Source organism: Passer domesticus, chromosome 14 (assembly GCF_036417665.1).
Source record: "Passer domesticus isolate bPasDom1 chromosome 14, bPasDom1.hap1, whole genome shotgun sequence".
NCBI lineage: Eukaryota > Metazoa > Chordata > Aves > Passeriformes > Passeridae > Passer > Passer domesticus.
The window spans coordinates 8,755,716-8,780,301 of NC_087487.1; the positions used below are offsets into that span (position 1 = coordinate 8,755,716).

The 24,586-nt window shown below is 47.7% G+C and overlaps 1 long non-coding RNA gene across 1 annotated transcript; it reads right to left on the reverse strand.

The window, feature by feature from the left end:
- Positions 1-640: 640 nt before the first annotated feature.
- LOC135281105 (uncharacterized) lies at positions 641-17,550 on the reverse strand. The gene is made up of 3 exons (XR_010347870.1): positions 17,418-17,550; positions 16,157-16,324; positions 641-992 (listed from the first exon to the last, which is right to left on the reverse strand). It is a non-coding gene; the product is annotated as an uncharacterized LOC135281105 (long non-coding RNA).
- Between the last annotated feature and the right edge of the window lie 7,036 nt (positions 17,551-24,586).

Here is a 24,586-nt window from a genome sequence, read left to right on the forward strand (position 1 = left end):
GCTTGTGCTTTGCTGGGAGGGCAGAGAAGTGCTCATGGCTGGGCTGTACCTTCCCTCCTTCCCTCGCAGGGGCTGAGCAAAGGGGTGAGGTTTAACCTGCCCCTCTCCACCTCCCCTCGCTGCCCTGGGGCAGGGGTTGCTCTCCCCAGTCACCACTCCTGGTTCAACACCACTGGTACACTGCCAGCCTCCACAGATGGCCACAGAGCGGGGTTTTCAATACAAGAAACAGTTGGAACAACAAAAACCCTGCCGAGGCTGATTCAGCTCGTGAGCCTGCATCCCATTAAGCAAGTAATTTTTTCCAGTTGTTCAGCACAGGAACCACATGGTCGGGCAAGGCTTCCCAGGCAGTGCTGGCCAGGCTGAATCAGCTCTCCCAGCCTGGCTGCCGGCAGCCAGCTTACTCCAAACTGGACCAAAGTTGCTCCTTCGACTCTAGGATTCAAGTCCTTGTGAAAACAAGTCCTTATGACAAGGACTTCCAGCCAACTGAATACTGAAGTCACCCTGGCCATGCAGTTCCACCCCCTAGCAGCCCTCTCCAGAGCAGGCTGCTGCCTTTCCATGCCAATGCAGTGCCAAAAGGAGGGAGTTTCTTAACGTGCCCAGCTGGCAGGCTCCAAACATGGTCTGGAAAACAACAGAGGAGGCTGTGAGGCTCTGTGGGGTCCAAGGGGCAGCACAGCTCCTGCACACCATCATACTCCAGAGCCAGGGCAGACACATTAACTTGACTTTTCCCCCTCTGTATCATGTCTTGGACTTTCATCACCTCACAGACAACTTCACACAAGTCTTTTCCTTTTGAGACACAGTAAGTCATAGTACTAAAAACTTTTCAAATGCTTGTAAAACCTACAGCTGGTGGAACAGTTCTGAAATTTTTTCTCCTTGATGACTGCTGAGCTTTTTACGGTCCATGAAGTGATGCAGTCTCCAGCCAGGATGTGGCTTGTGCCATTCTGCATCTGTGTCATCCAGAGGAGATGCTAGACAGAAAGTCATCAGCTGGGAGATTTCAAGCAGGACTTTTAAAGAAAAGAATGTATTTTTAAGGGGGGTACATATACCCAGGAATTCAAAACCCACAAAGTAAATTAGGAATTAAATTCCCATCAGAAAGGATAGGTTATAGGAACTATATGTAACTGCACCTTTGGCAGACTGGCTGCCTTTGAAAATGTGTCCTTTAGTCATGTAGCTCAAGGCACAGTTGCTTTTAATTTAGCTTGGGAGGCTTTGACTGGCAATTACTACTGACGTATATACTGCTCTCTGAACTGAGGCACACTGAATTGTGAGTTTTGGTAACAATAGGATAAACATTAACTGGGTAACCATTTTGCAATTGTTAAGCAAAGTCTAGAGATATGGGAGTTTGCTTAATGAAACTGCTCAGAGGAGTTTGCCATAGCCCTGGACATACTTTTACTTAAAAGTCATTACCAGATTGCGCTGGAATCACATGAAGATGATGATGGTAGAATTACCAAACTGTTTGAGGATTTGACCTCTGAAGCACACTGATGAATGGCTCTGGATGGAAAAGGAAGGCTTTTCTGCCCTGTGCACACACCTACGTGCTGGAAACATGAGGAGCTGTGCATCTGATAGTGCCAAATCTGATAGAGAGTGCAGAGCTGATGCAGACACAGGCACATGCAGGGTCCTTTCTGTGCTCCGACACAGCTTCAAATGTTAACCATGAAGGTCTGGATGACCCTTGGGTGTTGGGCCAACCACACACCTTTAGAGCACTCCAAAATGTCCCTCTCACTTTCATGGGGCTCAGCCTCCATACCTACAGATTTCTGCTGATTTTTTTTCCCTATTTTCTTTAACATTTGAGAGTTACCAAAAGCACCCATGTGACAAATGCTACAGGCATTTCTGTACTGCTAACACAGCTCCCTGAAAGCACCAGCCCTGACCTGATGCTGCACTTCTGCTCAGGTGTTGTTGCCTTCCCTGGCAACCATGCAGTTCCCATGCCAGAGCAAAAAATTAAACACTGTGTTTGGGTGCATTTTGTTTTTGCCAGATTATGATGTTTTGAATGTGGATAGTATCACATTACAGAACAGTGTCTGATCTAGATAATCTGAAGCCAGAGCAGCGCTAATCTTGCACAGATCCATGTCAACATGCTTATTCATGTCTGCTGGGTTAAGGAATGAGGCACTTTCCCTTCAGCCTGAGGCTGCACCAAAAATACCAAAGGGGCGAAGGCAGAAACTGCAATTATAAATGAAGACATCACAGAAGCAGCCCTGCATAAAACCAAGATCATGCTCCAGGGTTGAGCTGACTGCTGCATTTAGAATTACTGAATAAAACAAGTACAAAATTTCCCAATTTATCACTGGGAGATATTAGCCCTGCCACAAGGCATTATAACAAAGCAATAAAGTGTTACAATATGTGGAGGATCATGACACAGTTTAAAAAAAAAAACAACAAACCAAAACGAAGAAAACCTCAAGAAGTCATACACACCCAGGATTTTTTACTGAAAGAAATTTAAAACTTGGTTTTACCAGTTTTCTGGAAGAGGATAGGAAGTTTTTAGCCCACGTGAAAATGCACATTTAAAATTTTAGCTATGAACTACATAACATTTAAAAACTGACATAAAAAGTGAATAATCTCAGATATTTTTCTTCCTTCAGACTAAGTATGTATTTTGGAGATGGGCCACTGGCTATCCAGTAAACAGTGTACTTCACTAAATGACCCATTTCCTCAGCCAGACCATTTAGAGGAGATATTCATTTGCTTCCTGTAAGTAACACTTGTGGAAGAATTTTCCACTGTGAAGCAGGTCAAGAGCCAGCAAACAGCCCTGAAGCTCTGTGCAAAACTCACAGGGCAGAGAATGCTTGCACTGAAGGAGCAGAAATGGGAAAGCTGGAGTGGCACAGGCTGCCCTGGCTGGATCCGTCTTTCTTGACAGGAGGCAGAAGGAGAAGTGTGACAGAAGGGTGTGGAGAGAACCCAGTTTCCCCCAAAGCTCAGAGGGCTGTATGACTGCAGAGACCTTCCTGCAGCAGCAGGCTCTGGTCGGGCACAGGCAGTGTGTGCTGCATGGTGCTGTCCCACCAGGACACCTCCTGCTCCTGCTCCTCCCAGAGCCCTCACACTCTGCTCTCTCCATGGGGCCATCAGCACCCTTCAGTTCCTGCGGGGTTGGGTTCACCTTAAAGACAAAACCAGCAAAAAGCCACCTCAAACCCTTCCAGCTCTCCAGGGTTACAGTGCTGATGAGCAAGGACTCCCAGCACAGGAGCAAAAGCTGCAGTCTTCACAACACAGCAAGGAGAGCCACTGCTGTGGGTCAGGCTGGATAAAACCAGCAGCCAATCCACCCCAGCCCTGCCCCTGACACAGAGCAGCACAGGAGAGCAAAGAAAGAGGAGGAGAAGGGGGTGAAATCAGGAGGAATTCAGTTTCATGTTTCCTCATTCCCTTGCAGATGTAGAGAAGAGCAGGACTGGGCACAGGTGAAGGTACATGGCAGGACTCTCTCTGCTGACTTTTCAAATCTCCATTTCCACTTTGCCTGTACCCAGTGTTCTTTCTGCCACAGACAGCAAGGCTGCTGCAGCTCACTGTCCTTGTCCCCTGAAACACTGAAACCCTGGGGAGCCCTTGCACTTCCTGGATTTCCAGACATTCCAGATTCCCAACAAATGTGCAGAATGTACAGCTTCCCCTTGGCTAACACCTGCAGGTGGAAGAAAGGATGCACCTACAGGGAGATCTACTTAGAGCAGGGTGGAATCTTGCTGTTGGACCTGACTGAAAAATGCACAGCAGACACTGAACAATATCACCTCAGAGCCCATTTATGGAAAAGTTTTGACAAAATGATACAGCACAAGCCTTTAAGTCAATCTGAGACATAGGGAAAAGTGATAGGTGGGTGCTATTGTGAAAAAGCTTCGGAACACTGTGAAATTCAATAGTACTCCTAAACTGCAGATGAAATTGGACAATTACAGATTTCTACTTTCAGCCAAGGACTCTGTAGACTTTTCAGAGTGCTTTCTTCTGTCCCCAAAAAGCTGGTTTTCCTCCATAAGCTGATCTCATGCAAGCTGTAACCTCACCGGGGTGGTGATGTGGTTAAACAAAATGAAAAACAGCCACAGAAGGCTCTCACTGTGATCCCACTGGCATTTGGGTGAAGATGTCCATGCCAGTCCAGCTAGTGTCTGATGGGGATGCTAAAAAATAATAGCTTCTAGAGTCATTGTGTGAGAAGGAGCTGGCAGGTACCTTTACAACATTTTGAAGGGATATATGCTGACTGTTAAAGTCAAACTTTAAGCAGTCATTAATGGCAACCCCCACAGCAAGGAGTTGGAACTAAATTTTCACTAAGTGCCTTACAACCCAAACCATTCTATGACTCCATGAAAATAAAAGAGAAGAAAGCTTTTAAAAACTTCTTGTATTCCACTGTAGTTAGTGTTGAACACCAAAGCTCTTTCACAGCTTTGTTGTCTCAAACCCAGCGAGGTAAAGGTTATGCTGTGCTGTGTTTGTTCTTTGGGACATTATACTTTCTTTTAAAGATATAATCTTGAATGCTTATGAGGTGTTACTTATTTAAAGGGAGAAAGCACATACAGTAGAGGCAGTCATGTGTTACAAATAATAAATAAAGGAGATAGAGCTGAAGTGTTAGCAAAGACTTTCAGTACTACAGGAAAAAGGGCTTAAGTATTGAAGTAATTTCTGAAAGGCTCCTAGAAGTATGCCTATGGAAAAATCATTGAGGAATCTTATTCTCTGACTGTTTGCTTAGATTTGGCTTCTAACCTCCTCTTTACTGCCTTTTCCAAGTATGTTTTCTATGTAAAGTGTCTTTCTGAGAAGTCTCCTGTATTTCTTTAAAATCAAACTTCAGGTAACCATTCAAAGCCTCTGATTTGGAGATAATGCATCTTTTTTGATCATCACAGGAGCAGTTATAGTCAAAAGAAAATAGAAACAGAGCCCACCAATGTCTGATTGAAGTAAGATCCGGAGTCACATTCACTGCACAGATGAGTTTTATCGCTTTTCTATGTAGACCATTGTTGCCTGGTTTGTTCACTCATATTGCCTTCTGGAAGAGGACTAATCTGGAATATTTTTACAAAAATGCAGTGTTTACATAGGGCTTCTTGATAGAGCCTTTGAAGCCAGAGGCTGAAGCTGGAAGTGTGCTGTGTGTGACATTTGCCATCAGTGGTTTGAGAGCCCCACGTCAGGGACAGCAACCTGCAGCTCCCAGCACCTCGTGTGGGCCTGGCTGAGCTGAAGGGCTCTGTCAGCTGGCAGGGCTTCAAAGCACTGCTCGAGCAGCTTTATAGCAAAACTAGCTAATTACCACAGCCCGCAGCCAAGAGGGGCTCTCATATATTATTATATTGTCAAGTAAGAAACTGTGGCATCCCTAAAGATCTGAAGAAATTCCCAAACTAATCACTGTTGTATATACCCAGTTACATAGCAGAACATTAAAACACTATGATATTTCAAAGCTGGAAAAAAAAGAATTTTAAAAAAAGAAAACCACTAAATACCTGACATCACAAAAATTCATTGCAAGGGATCAAAAGCAGCTTTCAATTTGACACCACTTCACTGTCCTCCCACACACCCACCAAGCAGGAGCACCCACTGCCATCCATTGCTCCAGACCCCATCCACCAACATTTTGAACCCCCTTTGTCCTGTGGCCAAGGCTTTGCTGAGGGAACACACTGCCAGCTGTGGGGTGTAGCATTTGCCCCAAGGTAATTCCCTTTAGGGGAGTTATTGAGTTATTCCATTCATGGCAGTTGTGAGAACAGCACTGGGGGAAGACATCTCCACCTCAGCCCTGACCATGCACAATCCAGAATCACACTTGAGCTGGCAGTTTGGGTGGTGGCACAGCTCCATGGAAGCACAGAGCCTCTCTGCTGCTCTGTCACCATTGAGCACACACAATACACACATCAACAGGACCCAACAAATCCTTCCCACCAACGTGCCCCAGTTCTTGTGTGCTGATGGCTGTTAGGGTCCTACTTCATAAGTTCTATTTCTGACAACCTTCTCAGTGGGCAGAGCCATCCAGCCCACCAGGGATTCTCAGGAACCACAGCAGTAACAGTGCCCCAGCATTAACAGAAGGAAGCAGAGACAGCAGAAACTCAATTTAGGTAAAGTGGTGCAATAAATTGACATCAAGCAGGGCCAGCACCTTTGTGAATTGGTTCCTTGGTAAATACTTTAAAGCCAACATGTTCCTTGCCCTAATTTCCACCTTTCTGAAAATATTAATTTATCGTTGCTTTCAAATCAACTTTCATGTGAGATTTTTGAAGTGCTTGGCAATAATTCCTGATGAAATTTAATTTAATATGGTGCAAATCCTGGAGCATACACCAGGATACAGAATGAGTTTTCTGCCAGTACCTGAAGCACCTAGCTCAGCACAACTTAAAATAGGACACATGCAGCTGGGCAGACAGCACACAGCTGAGTGAGAACTTACAGAAGTTCTCAGCCTTAGAAGAGTGCAGAGCTGAAGCCATGGAGCCAGCTCATCTGGCAGAGGATGGAAGGAAAATGCTGCCCAGACCTGATGACCCAGAACTGCCTGGGAGAAGGCTGGTGGTGCTACAGACACACAGGTTTCTTCTTGCTTTTTCAATTTCATTCACAAGGTTAAGGATGCTTAGTACTCGTATTTACTGAGAATTTTGCCCAATCATTCCCTACCCAAGTGGTGAAATGTTATTCTGTATATCCAAATCAATCCTTCTTAGGAAGAAGCTGGAACAAGTTTGTTATGTAAGGGACTTGCATTGCTGCTTGCATTTCATGAAAAATGGGGCAAATTTATTTATGCTTTCAAAAAGAAAATGTCCCATAGTCCCAGTCTAAAAGCAAAGCAATACTGAATTGAAAAATTTGCTGTGCAGATCAGGGAATCCCCATAACTTATTCTACTGGAGAGCAGAGTCAGGGATTTGCACAGAGACCCAGCGAAGTCACAGAGCTAGGAAGAAATACTCCCTCTTTCACTGGAACAAATACCAGCTACTGGTGCATATCTGTGAGATGCAAATGAGTCCTGAAGGACTGTGGGCCCTGTGGGACAATTCAAGGTACCCTGTGGAGGAAGGGACTTGCAGCAGCATTTGCTCTTCTGGGGTGAAGAACAACTCACAGTACAACCATGCAATAACAGTTATCTCTTCAATATTCCTTCAAAACAAACCCAATCCCCCACCAGGCTCAGACCTGCAGTGAAAAGGCTCTAATCTCACCTGTGCATGCCAGAGCAGGCTGGGACACAGACAGGGCACCAGCTGGCTCCAGCACAGTACATGGGGTAAAGCTTCTTTTGGAAGGAACTCTGAACACTCCAGCAGCTTTCACATGGCAAATACAGCACCAAGCCCAAGGACAATGGGACAATGGGATATTAATTTACATCCTGACAGGTTGCAGCCAAGCAAGAAGGGCAGTGAAAGCAGGCAGAGGGAAGAGCTGCACAAGGATGACTTGGAGATGTTAAGACTTGAAAGTCCAGAGAGAGCCTCACCACTGAGTGGCCATTCCCATCTGCACAGGGAACCAGAGGAGAAACAAACCCTGGGAGTCAACCCAGGGTACCCTGGGTACAGGGCTAAGGCAGAGAACTGAAACAAGCTGCCCACAGCAGAAACCAGTCTGCCCAATTAAAGCCCAGATGAGGCTAAGTCTTGGCTTTAAACTAAGATTTACACAGCTTTTCCTCTTGCATTTCTGAGCCTGTGGAAATCTCACCCCACTGCACTGTGTTATTTCTTTATAAAGTGATTAATACAGCTTAGCTTGCCTGAAAGTAGGGAGGAAGACCAGTCTAGTTAGTTCAGAGAACCATGAAGGCTCATGCAAGGCCACATCACAGCAGCATTTCTCTCCTCAATTCTCTCATAAAAGCTGGAAAGCTGCGTTGACTTTAACAGCCACGGGCATTTATCTTGGCCACAGCTGTATCAGGTTGCTAAGGCCACAGGAGAGTGGGGAGGAAGGCAACGTGATGCCTGGTGTCACATTGTGCTGCAGTTCAAAGAAAATCAGCTTCTGTACAGGAGAAAGCAATTAGCTGGGAACAATGTGGATGTCTGTAATTGTGGTGTGGGGTAGGAGCCTTGGGCTGCACCCAGTTGTGGCTGGGAGGGCTGACTGAGCAGGCTATTGCTAGGACAGGAAAAACAAACTGCCTCATTTTGTACTTCTGCCTCTCACAGTGTCTAAATAACATGTCTGCTCATCTAAGTTTTCTACTTAAACACAGATAAAATAAGAAAAAAAACCAAAACAGCTACCAGAAAAAAACCCCATAGTGAATGAATCAGAGTTGTTCAAGAATATTTTCAGGCACCAATTTAACTGGATGCAAAGACAAGTGCAAGAGCAGCAGTCTCAAACTAGCAATGTTTTACAGGTCATGGTGCAGTAGAGCTCACTTACACGGCTGTCACCTCTCAGTGAAGCACAGCTGCTGGGTTACAGCACAAATTCACCTGCAGCAACGTAAGGCCTTAGCATGGGCTGAGTGTGTGTGTCCATTTCTCCAGCTGCCGTGGGCTGTGCTGCCCTGCTGGACTGGGGTGCTGTGTTACCTGCACTAACCAGCACAGAGCTGCTGAGGTATGCCTGACATACCTACCTGCCAGCCTTTACATCTGCTGGCTAACCAGAATACCAGTCCTTTTTTTCTTTTGCCTGCTCAGACATGTTTTAAGCAACTTGCTGCATTTCATACCACTTCAGATGGGTCTATAACAGCAGAAGGAAGAACTTGAGTAATACCTGGGAGCAAAGACTACTCTGTAATCTCAGTGCAAAACTCCTTGCCTCGTGTATTATCTAAAAAGGTTATTCACAATGGGGGAGTCAGAGATGATTTTCCTTTTCTTTCCTTTTTTCTGAAGAATTTCACGTGACTGCACCCCACAATGACAGTCTGTGCCCTGTGCGTCATCCTCCCCCAGACGGATGCGGTGCCACAGCGAGGGAGGCATCCCCAGCCATCCTTTAGAGAAAGGCAAACCAGAGCATGGAATCATAAGGTCCCTTCCCCAGGGCCATCTACTGAAACCAGGGGCTGCTCTCCTGGCAGGAGTGGAGCTCCCAGCACACGCTGAGTCCCAGAGACAGCGCAGGAAAAGCCATGCTGACAGCCTGCTCCCAGACGGGACAACTCCCTCAACAAAGGTTTTGTCAGAAAGCCCTGCCCCTCTGCCGTGTCCCTGAGGATGCTGCCCTGCAGATGCTGCAGCAGGGAGCTGGGTGCCAGGGCTGGGCTCCCGAGCAGCTCCAGCAGGGCTTGGGGCACAAGGCTGGCTTTGATCAGCGGGTCAAACACAAGCTCTGATTGTTCCTGCAGCACCGAGCAGGAAACCTCACTCCAGCAGCCAGAAACCAGACATTAAAGCACAGATTACAAAACCTGTTGCCACAGGAGAGGCCTCCAACATGTGGCCCTCCAAGCTGTGATATGATTAGAGGGCTGTGAAACACTTGCCAAGGGCCGGTTTTTGTTAGAAAAGCTTGCAAGCAACATTTATAGCAAAACAGCTGCTGTAAGCTTGGCAAGTCCAGCTGGACACAAAAGTTATATGTATAAAGATATTAAACAGTAGCTCCAATACCAATTAATTTTGACTGGAGGAGGTTGTGCAGCTGCAGTGGCAGATCTGGAAAAGCAGATGGTTCTGCTGTGAAGGCAGGAGCTGGAAGAAGGCGTTTGTCCAAGCCCCTCCCAGGAGGAGCCAAACACAAGCATACCAGTTCCCAACAGATGAGCAGCCAGAGAGGATTGGTGCTCTGTTGCTTTAAAACCCATTCTTTGGCTACACTGGTGCAAAGCTGTTTGCAGGTCAAGCCTCAGAAAAAATATTCCTGAAGTGCAGTTTCACTGGGCGAGCCAGAAAACTGGCACTAACCCGCTGCTCTCACTTGGAAGGTGGTACTCCCAACCCCTGAATCTCTGCTGCCTTATTTCTGTTCCCCAGAGCTGCCAAGCAGCCCCTGGGGCTGCCACTCCCCCAAAGGCAGCCAGGGCTGTGTGACCCCGTGCAGGCAGAGCTGGCACGGGGCTGTGGCTCCTGCCCTGCAGCTCAGGTGCTCCACGGAGGGTGAGGAGCTCTCTGCAGGTGTGCTCTGCTCCCCGGGGAAGGTGAACTCATCCAGGCTCTGTCTGCCTCCCCTGCCAGGATTCCTTCTAATCTCAAACATCTGAATACCTGTGTCAAGCACACATGTGCAAGACAATCAACAAGACAGGCAGTTGTTGCTGATGTCAAGGCCATCCAAGCCACATGATTTACGTCTGTTAGCTAGAAAGCCTGCAGGTCATGTTTGCCTGGAGAAAAAGAGGCAAGAATGAGGATGCATTGTGGGAAGGATTGCTGGCCTGGCAGAGAAGAAAGTGCATTTCAGTGCTAAAAATAATGGTAACACAAGGAGATCTTTGGAAAGGTTCTCCTGTTATGCCAGTGGGCACCAGAGAGGTGTCAAGAGACAGATTCCTACAGGAGCAAAGCATGTCAGCACATTATAGACATTGATCCTATGGGCACAAACACAGCTACTAAATGCAAAATGTTTGCAAAAACACAAGCTATGGGCCACAGGCTGACCACAACCTGTGCCAGACCTAGCCAGGGTGTCACCCAGCACTGCCAGGCTGGTTCCCAGCCTGGCTTTGTGCTGACAGCTTCAGCAGAGAGGTGACAGGTCAAGGACCTGCCCCACCTGATGTGCTTGGGGAGAGCATTTCCCTGAAGCATCTCCTCACACACTGGGAGATCTACAGGTGAAACACACACCTCTGTGGGCTTCTGCTGAGGGTGGAGGAGGCTGAGGAGAGGAACTTCAGTGGAAAGCTGTAACTTTCTGTGATCAGTAGCACTCTTAGTCCAAAAGCAAGAATAAACCTGGACTGGAATATCCTCTTGGACGACCATCTATCACTGTTCTCTTCTCTAGGTCCCAGTTCACCAGCTGAATTTGCATATTTACTGAGTCATTTTTCACCCTTTACATAAAGCAGCACCAGCTCCAGTGGCTCCTTGCTCAGAGGGAGAAGGCCTTTCCTTTTGTAAGAATCTGCACAACCCTTTCAAGGGCTCAAATAGGTCAGGGTTTTTCCTAAGCTCTAAACAGAAATGAAAACATAGACAAACTGCTATTTGACTAGCTATGCAAAACAAAACCTCCTTCAGCAGGGTATGATTTGTGGATTAAAGTTTTTTCCCTGGAGCTCAGTGCAGCCCAAAAATCTCTTCCGGCAGCTTATCACAATTTAGCTAACTCCAGTCCTTAAAAGACTTCTGTATCTCAGCACACCAAGGAAGGTCTTTGTCAGGGGCTTTCCAAGAGCCCTTGGCAAACCTGCTGCTCAGAGGGCACAGTGCAGGCTACTGAGCTCCACAAAATCTCTGAGATGCCAGAGAGAGAACTCAGGGGGTTGATGTCAGGAACAGAACAAGCCTGGGCATTATTTCACTTTGAAACCCTTTGCTGTCATCTGGAAACTCAGTGTGTTGTTCCAGAGGCATGGAAAATGGGGAGCTCCAGTTGGAGCATGCTGCTCCTCACATCCAGGCTTTGGGAGGTCCTGGAAAGGTGGCAGCAGCTCCCTTGGGATTGGAACTGGTCAGTGAAACAAAAATGACAGAAAACAACTCGTAACATCTCTCCTGATCTCCAGTTGCTCCTGCACAGACAAAACTTCTTTTACTCTCCAAGACATGCATGAACATGAGACTGAACTGTGTGCTGTGAATTTACTGGGGAAAGCAGACTACAAGCCTGCAGTAATAAAAGACACAGACATTGCTATTAAACACCGTCACAGGCTTTTTTGGTAATTTTTGTCCATTCATAATAGTGCCATGTCATAACCCTCTTAAAACCCAGAAAATATTATCATGATGTAATATTACCAATTTCACAAACAGGAATGAAAATACCCACAAGTCTCGAAAGGCAGACAGAATATTTTCATTATAATTAATCTAAAGAACAAGATAAACTCCACAACCAGCAGAAAATGTATTCACATTAACTTATTTGCAATGGAGCTACACATTGTTAAACAACCCAGAATTAGGAGCTCAAGTTCAATGAAAACATACCTAAAGCTCCTTGAAAAAGCATAATATCACATAAAAGTACTCATAGCACACACAGAGTTAACCTTTGTGTGCTGCCCTCTTACAGAGAACTGGTTTTGAGATGTATTTGTTTAAACAGGTTAAGAGAAATGTCAGAGGCCATTTCACCAACCCTCCTTCCTCCCCTGTCAGCAGAGAACAATCACACACTGGGCACTGAGGGCTCACTCGTGTTGAGTCAGAGCAGGAAAAGCCATCCAGAAAATCCATGCAAATGAAACAAAGAAAAGACAGACATTGTATTCTGTTTTCCCCCTCTTCCTCCTCTCTTCCAGCACGAGCTAAGCAGAGGCTGCCTGTCCTGCTCCTGCTGGAAGAGGCCCATGGAGGGATCTGGCACACCAACAGCCTCCTCAGCTCCCACTGCTCCCATGTGGGAACTGCTGGGGAATCGGATGTGGGGACAAATCCTGGTGAAAGTAAACGGCTCCTGGTTATCTCAGGGCAGAAAATTGTTCTCCAGGAGTGGCAGGAAACTGCTTTCCAGGAGCATCAGGAAACAGCACATCATTCCAAGGACGGGCTTGTGCATAAAGCAGGAAAAGAGCAGAGCACAACAAGGGCCCTCACATCTATTCCAAGAAGAGATTTCCTATGACCACATGCACAAAGCACTCTGGTGTTTCCCCCCAGCCACAGGGGACATGGGAGGCCACCTTCCTTCAGCTCATAAAGGACCTTCAGCTCATAAAGGGGCCACAAAGCTTGTTTGGGGTACAGCATGATAAGGGCCTGCAGAGAATTTTTTTTTTCCACTGCTGCAACTTAGACTCCTGTGGCTTTGCTCTGCCATCCCTTCACAGCTGGATCCATTGCCTGTCACAGGGGCTCTGCAGCACCTCTCCAGGCTGCAGATGACAAACCACTCTAAGAGCACCACCAGCCTCCTAACTCTCCAGTTTTTAAGAGCAATGCTTACTCAAAACCAGCTAACAAAAGAAACACTACTTTTGAAATTTCTGATTACATGTTTAACTTTTTATTTTCATGACAGGATAAATACCAGGTGAGATGCAATGAGTTATTCTGATGCAGTACCATTTAATTTCTTTCAAAAGACTTAGCCATAAATAACTGAATCCTCCCACCTCTTCCAGGAACACCAGCCTGGCTCGAGCCTCAAGAAAAGATGTCATGGGGAGGTCACTGCTAAAGTCAGGAGAGTTCACCTGCTCTCATTAGGGAGAGTAGAGGGTTCTGTTGAGTGGTAATCAGAGAAGCCTATTAAAACATCTTTTTTCTCCCTGCCACTGCAAGACTGTCTCCTGTTAGTCTTTTTTATAGTCAATCCCACTTTCCCATGTATTTTTTTAAAACTTGCTCTCCTAAAATTATCATAGTTGTTATTCTTTAGGCACAGTTTATACTCCAGAAGGAAACCAGAGGCTGGGCAAGCTCTGTGTGACCCCATCTGTACCATGAAAGGAGCCAGCGTGCTTTTCTCAGAACTGTGACCCCACCAGCATCCCTGGAACCCTGAGCTGCTTTTCCCTGGTGTAAGCACTAGGCACCTGGCATCTGGAGCCCACTGAAATAGTGTCAGGGCAAGTGAGGGGAAATTTATTAACAAATGAATTCCTGCTATTACAAACCACTTCCAGTGCACTACCAGGGCTTTTAAGGGTTCATGACAGGATAAGCCATCTCCATTCCCAGGAGTGCAGTTGAAGGCTGGATTTTCATGATTGCTGAGCTTTTTCTGCAGCTCCCATTAGCTGCAGCAGAAGCTGTGAGTGTTTAGCTCCTCCAGAGCAGCAGCTGGATGAGGGGAGCAGGGCACACACCCTGGCTCTGGCAGGAGGCTCCAGCTGCAGTCAGCGAGCTTCACGCTCCTCATGTGAGGGGCAGAGAGTAAATGCTCAGGGAAACTATTCCAAAGTGGGCCCTGAGCAGGGGCTGCCCTGGGCAGGGGCAGGAGCAGGCTGAGAAAAGCAAGGTGGGATTCCAGCTCTTGCCCTGGTACCTGCAGTTAGGGCAGCCAGGAGTGGGCAGAACACGCCAGGGACCTGTCTGATCACTGCCTGGGCCTGCACCCATCCACACACAGCTGCAGCAGCAGGCTGATGAGAGGGCTGGACCTCCTCAAACTCCACAGAAGCAGCAATTTCAGACCTACATTTAATTGGCAAGAGGAAGATTTGATAGGCATCTCCTTTCAGTTAGAAAGCGCTTTAGAGAGAGAACAAATACTTCAAAGTAACTCCCCTGCATCACCTACAGTTCCTCCTCCTTATCTAAATGCAATATCAGCAACCCAGCTATTGATGCTCCACAGGGGATTAATTATTTGCAAGAAATGACTGTTTGCTGCAGCCAGCAGACAGTGCTGGGTAAGGCCCTCTGGGATCAGACTCCAGGCTGCTTTATGGCTTGACATCAGAGGGAAATCACCTGAAAATAAGTCTTCTTGTACATGATCAGATAAATGCACTTGTCAAGCACAAAGCTGAAAGCTCTTCAGTGAAGAAGAGGCAGCATTATTTTTTTTTCAAATGCTGATACAAATTATGATGTCAAAATGAACTCATGAAGCACTTTTCAAGCTCTAGTGTCTGCCAGACTCATACAGGCTTCTGTGGGAGGTCTGTTTTGAACAAGGCTATTTTCAGCTATCCACCTGGGGGGAAAAAACTCAACCACCAAAAAACCGAAAAAAACAAACCCAAACCCACAAAAAAACCACCAAAACAAACAAACAAACAAAAACAACAAAAAAAAACCCAAAAAAAACCCAAAAAAAACCAACCAACCCCCCCCCCCCAAAAAAAGGGGGGGGGAGGGAAGAAGAGGATTTTGTCTCAGTATAATCTAGTCCTACCACGTGATGCTGACTGATATGTGATAAAATTTCCAGAGCTCAGCCGGTGTTTGGGGAGTGACTGCAGCCACCCATTCCATGTAACAATACACAACCACAAGAGAAAGATCTGAAACAGCAGTCAAGGGAACAAGAGTGTGGGAAGGTAGGTGTGAAGATCAATGACGACAACAGACGAACCTTGTGGCAAACATGATTTAGAGCAGAGAAATTGAGATCTCTTTCTGGGTGAGACTGGTCCCTGTTAGAGGTTCACAGACAGTCAGAGGTCCCCACACACTCAGACACCCTGGGACAGCGGGCTGGCCCCAGGAATCCAGGCCAGAACACCCCTCACAGCACACTTGGTCTTGCACATCATTGCTACTACATTTGGCAAAGGAAAAGGATGTTACTCCTTCTCTTTCAGAGGTCCTATTGTCACAGAGAAGCTGAAGATCAGCTGAAGATCATCAGAGTGATATAAATTCAAGCAGAACCAATCCTTTGCTGGGTGTGTAGCCCAAACGTTGATGGCACAGGAGAAAGCTCCAGCTCACTGCTGGTACTCAAACAGCAAAGCACCCACAGCCCAGACCTTCTGGCAGTCAGATGTTTCACAGCCATGTACTAAATACAGTAATGACCCTAAATATACTCCGTGCACTCTCTGCAGAGCGTGGTGTGCACCAGCTAGAGAGATTTTGGCTAGTACTGGAGTCATGTGCAGGATAACCAATACCTGCTCCTCCCAAACTGCTGTGTCCTGCACAGGCTGCACAAACTCAATTTCAGGGTTAACTACGGAGCACCAGGAGTTAGAGCAACAAGGCTGCTTAGGATAACAAGTACAGACCACATGACACAAGGAGATCACCTGGGATCGAGTTACCAGGCAGAAAAAAGGATGGAGGAAGAGTCCCTGCAGGTACAGTGACTTCCCCCCTCGGAAAACAAGCATTTCCCCCAGCTCCCCCCTGCCTCTCCTCCTCCCAGCAGGAGCAGAAAGGCTGGTGCAGCCCCACATTCCAGCCAGCCTCCCCCGCCGTGGGGGCATCTCACACCAAATCAAACACTCAGCGTTCCCCAGCAAGGCTTGAGCACATCAGGAACTCCACGGGCAGAGGAGCAGCACACTAACCTCGGAGTCCTTCCCACAGAAGCTGGGGATGGTGGGTTTAGGAAAGCTTGGTCCTTTCACTTTCTGTGCAAGCTGGTTTTAGTTCTTGCAAACTCTACCCACTGATTACTGAAATTGGAGCAGCCTGGTCCAGGAGAAACACGTGCTCAGCAGCACCAAGTCTTGCTCCTATAAAGAGAAAGAGCAAAACCAAATCAAATTCCTCTCCTACACAAAGATGCACTTTTTCTGTGTGTAGCTATTAACTATTTTGGAGGATGCCTCTGTAAATTGGTGTGGGAAACTGGCAGTTGAAAAACACAATAATAACTTTATTACTTTTTTCTGTGTCCTTAAATCTTGTGCACTGCTCTATTTTCTAATACAAGGCAATACGAAACTTGAAAAACCTCACCACAAACAACCCAAAAGATCTGATGGGCGAGGCTTCTCCAAAGAAACCTGCAACAAGATGGTCTGACCAGCCTGTACAAGGGCTGCCCTAGTTGCTGCCATGACTTGCACATACAAGGACTTTAAACCTGATTACTACTGTAATGATGAATCATTGCATAACTGAGGAGCCCTGCAAACGAAGTATCTTTGGCAAAGGGATCACCCTCTACTCGATTTTAGGTTCCCTGCTCATTTTTTCACTGCTGCAACTCCAGTCCCCAGAGAAGGGCCAGAAACACCCCAAGGTAATGACCCAGCTAAACATGACTGTATTTATAGCACTATTATTTCCCCTTTAGTACATTTTGGAGCACAGAGAGAGCAACCAGACCCCTCGAGGATTATATTCCAAGATTTGTACTATAAATATTTATCTGACTGACTTAACTTTAGCTTTACCTAGGTCTTTCAGGGACACGGAGTGGGCCCTAGCTTGGGAAACCAGAGAAGCAGCACAACATGACCTTCTCGTGTTGCAGTTTCCCCTTTCCCCAGCTGGGCTCTGTTACCTGTGTGTAACTGCCCTGCAGCGTCACTGCTTTTCCCAGAACCAATCCCAGCACTCTCCGTCCCTGGGGGATGCTGCATTTGCTGCTGAGCTCGATGACACAGAAGGCAGCATGTTCCACCTTGCTCAAAACCCTTTGCCATGACATTGAAAACCTGGCACTGCCCAAACTGGTGTCTCTCCAGAGAGGTAACTCCTTTCTGCCCAGTGCAGTACATCCTCGTGAGAGAAAAATGTTTGTTCAGCTACTAAAATAAAATAAAATCCTGGTCACAGTGGCATCTTGGTAGTAAATTGCAAGTCAGAATGACAACATACCTTCTGGAGCATGACTGGAATGTCTGCAGTGGTGCCTGCCTGTGCCTCACTCCTTGTCCTGTAACCCACAGACCCGCAAGCAGCTCCCAGATCCCTCACCAGGTGCAGATCCCAGCCAGGAGCCTCCACCCCAGCTTACCTGGCACACCTGTGCAGCAGGCAGGCTTGTGGGAAGGTGGCCCAGCTTTCTGGAAGCATCCTTCCCCAAACTGGGCAGCAGCTGCCCCACCTGACTGTGGCACACCGAGCTTGGCACGGGTGTGCTCCTGCACTCCCTGCCTCCCCACTTGGCTTCCAGGCAGCCCTTAGGGCTGGCAGGGACACCCGGATTCAAGGCTGGTGTGAGCAGCCACCAGAGGAGAGTCCCTGCAGGGCCTGCTGCCCTCCCTCCACACACACTGCCAGCTGCAGGGAGGGAGCTGTGGTGTTTGTGAGGGTCCCAGGAGGAGGGAAGAGGTGACTGACACTCTGACTCCATGTTCTCAGAAGGCTGAAATTATTATTATATTATATTATACTATATTATATTATATTATACTATATTATATTATACTATATTATACCATACCAATACTAGAGAATAGAGAAAGGCTACATCAGAAGGCTTAACAAGAACGAATATTAAAAACCCGTGACTGACTCAGAGTCTGACACAGCTGGCTGGGATTGGTCATTAAGTAAAAACAGTTCACATGGAACCAATCAAACATGCACCTGCTGGTAAACAATCTCCAGACCACATTCCAAAGCAGCAAAACAGGGAGAAGAGAGTCAGGTAATTATTGTTTTCATTCTTTTCTGAGGCTTCTCAGCTTCCCAGGAGAAGGAGTCCTGGCGAAGGGATTTTTCAGAAAATATCACGGTGACAGGGGACCTGCAGGGACGAGGGTTCCTGCCAAGGGGAGGTGCAGCAGCAGCTCCAAAACACCCACCTGAGGAACAGGGCATCGCTGCAGCCCTGATGAAGCACCGTGGGGCTCAGCTAAGCCCACCCACCTCGGCCATCCCCCCAGGCTGGCCCGGTGTCACAGCTCCTCTGCAGGGTTTTCCCAGCTGCAGTTTCCCTGCTCCATCCGTGCCACTGCCCCGAGGATGCTGAGGCGCTCCACCACGCTCTCCTCAGCTGCTAACAGAAAATTCACCCTAACAACGAACTCAAAGGCTCAGCACACACATTTACACACTGCTTCACTGCCAGGAGGAAGGATCAGGGAGGAGTGTGATGAACTGAAAAAGTGAGCAGTATTTAAACAGCCCCAGATCTGCATCCCTGTGCAGCCCTGCAAAGCTACCAGAGGCTCGATGAGGAAAAGAGCCCCAAATTAACTGAATCGCTCATATTTGGCCATTGCAGGCAATTCATCACGGCAGAAAATGTAAATACACAAAGTAACCTGTGCCAAAAATACAGTTCCTCCTCTCCTCCCCCTGGTTTCAGGGTGGAGGCAGATTCCTCAGACACACACTTGCAAGGCCAGTGCTCTCTACTGCTTTTCAATGTTATCAGATGCTGAGGGACCAGGCAGCTCTGGAGTGAAGGAGCTTAGTTCAGGAACAAATTTTCCTCTGTTTAAAAATATTATTTTTTAAAACTTAACTCTGAATATTTCAGTACTCCCACTTACCCTGTGGCCCCACTAGTGACAAGAGGAAAAACCCAGGCTGCTGGAGCAGGAACAGTTTTGTCAAGTGGCTTTGGCTTGTTTTGTCAGAAGGTTTTGTTGCTAAAGAAAACATGGCACTGAGCTGCACCTTGAGTCACGTTTTGGTACACGGAATACTCCCACAGGCTGCAGCTCCCACTTGCTCTCCCTCGACAGGCCAGTGATGAGGAGCTGGTGACTCCCACTCCACCAGAGCTGGGAAGCACACGAGGGGTGGTGACTGCAGGCACCCAGGGACGTCAGGAGACAGCTGGCTCTTGCCTTGTGACTTTAAATCCCTCCTTCTCCAGACCACTTGCTGAATTTTCAGTGCTCAGGGTGGTATGAGCCGCACAAATTGCCACAGAAACTCTCACTGGCAGTTCCACTTCCACAGGCAGGGGTTACTTGGCTGCTTTGACCACTCACCCCAGCAAGCCCTGGGTTAAAATACTGCAGAGGCTGCTTGAGGGACAAGGTAGTGCCCAACAGACAAGGATGGGTGTGGGATGCCTGGGAGAACAGCCTGCCTTCACCCCTGGCTGGTGAGGAAACATCTACAACGCAAATTGACCATGCACAGGCAAGTTACAGCCCCAGACAGGCTTGCAGGCCTGATCTTCTCTCACTTCTGACAGGGAAAATGGGGCTCTCACCAGTGATGTTCGTACTGTAAATGCACTGCCAGCAGCCCACTAGTAGTGGAGGGATCAGCCAACTATTTTAAATGCAATTAAAAAAAAAAAAAGTAAAATAAAAATCAAAATTCTTGGGGGTGCCCCTGCCACTCCCAACCTGTCAACACCCTAAGAGGATGTTTTGATGTTGTATATCCACAATAAGTACACTCTAGCCCTGTGGATGGGAAAAGTCTGTTCCTGTGGTGAGACCCAATCAAATCAAGCAGGTGACAGGGACAACCACAGATGGAAGATAACAAAGGATCTTTCTTAGGTGCAGTTTTACACAGTGCCCTCAGTACTTGACACCTAAACCACTTAGCTGTATCCTAGAAGGTTTATACTTGTGCAGTGAACCTAAGCATCCAGAAAACAACAAAATAGCCAAACCCCACAAGTCCTGACACAAATATAAGCGTGTCACATCAGACAGCAATGAAACTTTCTGCAGAAGAACAGGACACACAGTCAAACAAAGGCAAACAAAAGACCGTGAAGCTGTTTGCTGCTGGCAGGGTGAGTGCAGCCCGTGCTGCTGCAGAGCCTGATGCCCACTGCCCGAGCTGGCTCCTGCTGCAGGCTGCCACTGCCACCCCAGCAGCTCCTGCACACCCAGCTTTGGGCACAGGCACTTGGGTAACCCCAGGTCACAACCCAGGGCATGCTCAATTATCCCTTTTACTGGAATAACTGTGGCAGTGTTGAACTCTGGGGCAAAAATGCAGGCTAACATCTTTAACAGACAGAGCTAGCAGCTCTCAGATGCTCCATCTGGCCTCGCTCCAAGTGGGATTGGTTTGAAGAAGACTTCAAGCCTTTACCAGACCTTCCAGACTCCCACTTCTCCTCTTGTATTACCCACAAAGAGCACAGGAAACCTTTGTACCTGCACCAGAGGTGAGCAAAGCAGAAAAGCCCCCTCAGCAATCGTGTGCACCGAAGCTCACCAAGTGGTCAAACACATTATGTGATAGGAAACACCAACAGCTGCTGAATAATTTATGTGATAAACTATTCCTGGAGCATTTGATGGGCTCTATTGGCTGCCATTGCTGAATCAACAGCCCCCATCAGAGCATTTGCAGGGCTGGGTGAGGAGGGACCTGAACGAACGCGGCGCAGCCATGGAAACCCAGCAGGGCCTGAGCACAGCCTGCACGGCTCCCTCGCCATCAGCACAGCCACGTGTGCAGCCCTAAATCAAACCCAGGGAGCACAGGGCCGGCTGGCAGGAGAGCAGCAGAAAGAAAATGCACTGCAGGCCATTTTGCAGAAGGTGCAGAAGTTGTTCTCGCTGCTGTCAGCTCAAAGCAGCCGCAGGGAGAACAACTCTGCACCTCGGCAGCCTGGGGGGCTGGGGGGAAACGAGGTGTTCAGCAGATCCTGAAAATGGAAACAAACGTGACAACACTATTTTTTAAAGATAATAAAACCGTTGCTAAATACACACTTCATTTCAGAATTTACCACAAGCAGAACGAAGCTACCGGTCCTGAGTCCTGTAGAGGAGTGAGAGGAGCCAAAGCCATGGGGAAGTGCAGTGAGGGAGCACAGAAAGGGGAGGCCACTCTGCACAGCTGCCCTGGTACCTCCCCAAGGCCACTCAAAGAGCTGCTGTGGCACAAGGGCTGCTCACATCCACACAGGGTGGAATTTCCATGAGCCACCCCTCCAGGAAGCAGTGCCTGGGATTTGCAGAGGGCAAAATGACCAGGTTTTACTACAAACATGCTCCAGGGACACCCCTCACTCCTACAAAATCTGAAATCCTTTCCTGCCACTGCCTTTCTCTAAATGGCAGCTGGGAGCCACACTTGTGGTTGTACAGAGTGGGCAGATTTTCAGGAAAAGAAAGAAAACCAGCCATGAAGTGCTGCTGTTGGACAGGTGACAACCTGATCAGCACTGGGGCTGGAAACTTCTCTTGGAAGTGAAAGAGCACACGGGCCCCGTGCCTGTACCCAACTCCATGGAAGCACCTGTGGGATCACCTCGGTGGGTCTGGCAAGAAAACAGCCACTGCCTGCTCCCCCAAAGGTGGAGGAGAGGAATCCCAGAGTGTGCCCAGAACGTGAATCCCCTTCCCGTTTGGTATGAACAGGTCACCAGCCCTCAGCAGGAGCCTCGCTGTGTCCTGTGGTCCCGCTGAGGCTCACCAGAGCAGCCTGGCCCAGCAGGTTATTTTGGGGTGTGAATCAGCCCAGGAGCTCCTGCCAGCACACATGACGAGGCAGGAGAGCTGCCAGCTGCCCTTCAGCTGCTGGAGCAGCTCCTCTCTGCACAAACACCCTGGCACAACACCCACTCTTGCTGGCAACAGGAGGTTTGACACCGCTCAACGCTGCTGTGAAGTGCAGGAATCACTCCAGAGCACAGCAAAGGCACACGTAACAGGTTTAACCAAAGCTGCGTATTTTCCTGCCATGGAAACCAGTCACAAGAACCAAAAAGCTGCCCAGTGACAAGAGTTTTCTGTGCTGCTCTCTCCTAATCTCTTCTGTTCCCTTCTGAAACCCTAAAACTGATGAACAACAGCAGGAACTAGTTGCAGCTGGCCCAAAGCAGCAATCTCAGCTTTTCACATCAAAGCTCTGCCAATGCCTTGTCAAGGTCACACTAAAGCACAAGGATATTTCATCTCCCACCTCCAAATGACCTCATGCAATGTGCAGCCTTTCTTCATCTTCACAAAACAGACTCCCCACACACAGACAGACAACAGAACTTCCAGCTGTAAGGCCTAAAGGCACCTTTTTTTTTTTTCCCAGAAGCAGGAATAATCCAGGGATCTGAGCAAATGGGATCTGACAACTGCTTGGTGGTCCACATCTCTGAATGACAGAGATGCCACCACATTTAGGAAATGCTCAAAAAGCAGCCATGTAAATTGCAGCCCTGCCTTGTTTACGACACGTGGAAAATGTGCAGACTGAAGCCACAGCAAAAGGTGAGCTGGGGCTCAGAAAACCTCTGGGAAACTGGAGACAGCTGAGCAGCACAATCAGCCCTGTGAAATCACAGGTCAAAATCTGTCAGAAAAGGTTACATCAAGTTTATCCTGTCTCAGAGGACAGAGGTCCATGTGCAAACCTATTTTTCTATGAACTTAAACCCAGTGGTGTTTTGTGCCAAGCAACCCGATGACCAAGGCACTCAGTGCTCTGTACTGCAGAGCCCTGGCTTCAGAGGTTTGCTGCTCTCTGCATCTCACAAACATTTCCCTGCTTTCTAAACCTTTAAGGGGTTTGTAAGGCGAGCTGCCATGCCACACCACGGCCCCAAATTCACCACCTGAGCCTCAGAGAGCTTTCACACACAGCCCAAACCCCAGCACTGTTCACAGCTCTCAGGACCCTTCCCATAAACCATCTTGGAGCAGAATAAAATTACACCTAGCCTGAGAAACGCTGAACACACCATAACTCGGGCAACAGCCAAGCACTTGGGAGCAGAAGTGCAGCCCTGCCTTGCAGCAGCAGCACAGGGCGAGCCCGCAGCCTCGGGTGCAAGGATGAGCCCTGAGTGATGGGAGGGCAGGCACGTGCTGGAGCTGCACGGGCTCAGCAGCTCCTGGCCCAGCTGGGCTCCAGCAGGAGCTGCCTGGGGCTGCTCCACTCCCTGCCCGAGCTCAGGGCTGTGGGACAGGCAGAGACCTCACGCCTTCATTGCTGAATACAGGGTTGGTTTTTTTTTTTTTCAGCCTAAATTGCATTAGTATGTACTCTTCTTTTTTAAAAAATTATGTTTAATTTTTTAATTTTAATATATAATGCAATTTTCCGGTTTATTTTATCGCCCTCTTTGTTGCCAGTTTAAAAACACATATATTTATATGGCTTGGAAAGAACCATCTGGAATAACGACTTGAAAAACACATCCTTCTGGCAGACAACTTGTAATGGGTAATTAGGGTGTTTATAGAAAGCTGGGGCATGCCTGGGTTTTTTTATTTGTGAGCCCACTCTTCATTAATTGCCACATTTCCCAAAGTGCAAGAAATAACATTCTGCCTCTCTGAGCCTTGGCTGCAGCACCCCCCGTGTGAGAGGGCAGGGTCTGACACCTCCAAAGCAGGGACTGCCCCCTCCTGCACCCCAACCCTGCCCCAGGGCAGGGGCCCTGCAGCAGGCAGCTGCACTTTGGGACAGACCCAGCTTCACCCACAGAGCCCCTCTGTGAGAGCAAACACCTGCCAGCAGCTCTGCTCCCAAAACAACAAGACTTCTCCCCTCTATTTATTGTCAGGTTTCCTTTAATCTTAAAGCTTTTCAGGTTTTGGAAACAACGTGGTGTAAGAAAAACCTAAAAGCTGGGCTTGTTCAAAATCAAAGTCTGTGGTGTTCAGATTCTCTGGAAAAATCCCTTCGCCCAGGATTTTTCTTCTGGGAAGCTGAGAAGCCTCAGAAAAAGGAAAACAAGTCTTACCTCCTTTACTTCTCCTGTGTTGTGCTCCCATGTGGAATGTGTTTGGAGATTGTTTCATTGGATTCTGCTGTGAATTATTTTGTCTCATTGGCCAACCAGTGCCAAGCTGTGTCAGGACTCTGGCGAGAGTCACAAGTTTTCATTATTATCTCTTTAGCATTCTGTAAGTCTCCTTTCTGTTTTCTTTAGTAGAATATAGTATAGTATTCTTTAATATAGTATCATAAAATAATAAATTAACCTTCTGAGAACATGGAGTCAGATTAATCATTCCTTCCTGCCACGAGGATCCCGGCAAATACCATAAAGTTCTTCAAAAAGCCAACCTACCTAAAATCTGTAATAACTTTGGAAAGGCTATTACTCTTCTAAAATTTTACAGTCACAGTCTGCTGGGGGGGGGGGAAAAAGTTTGCTCAGA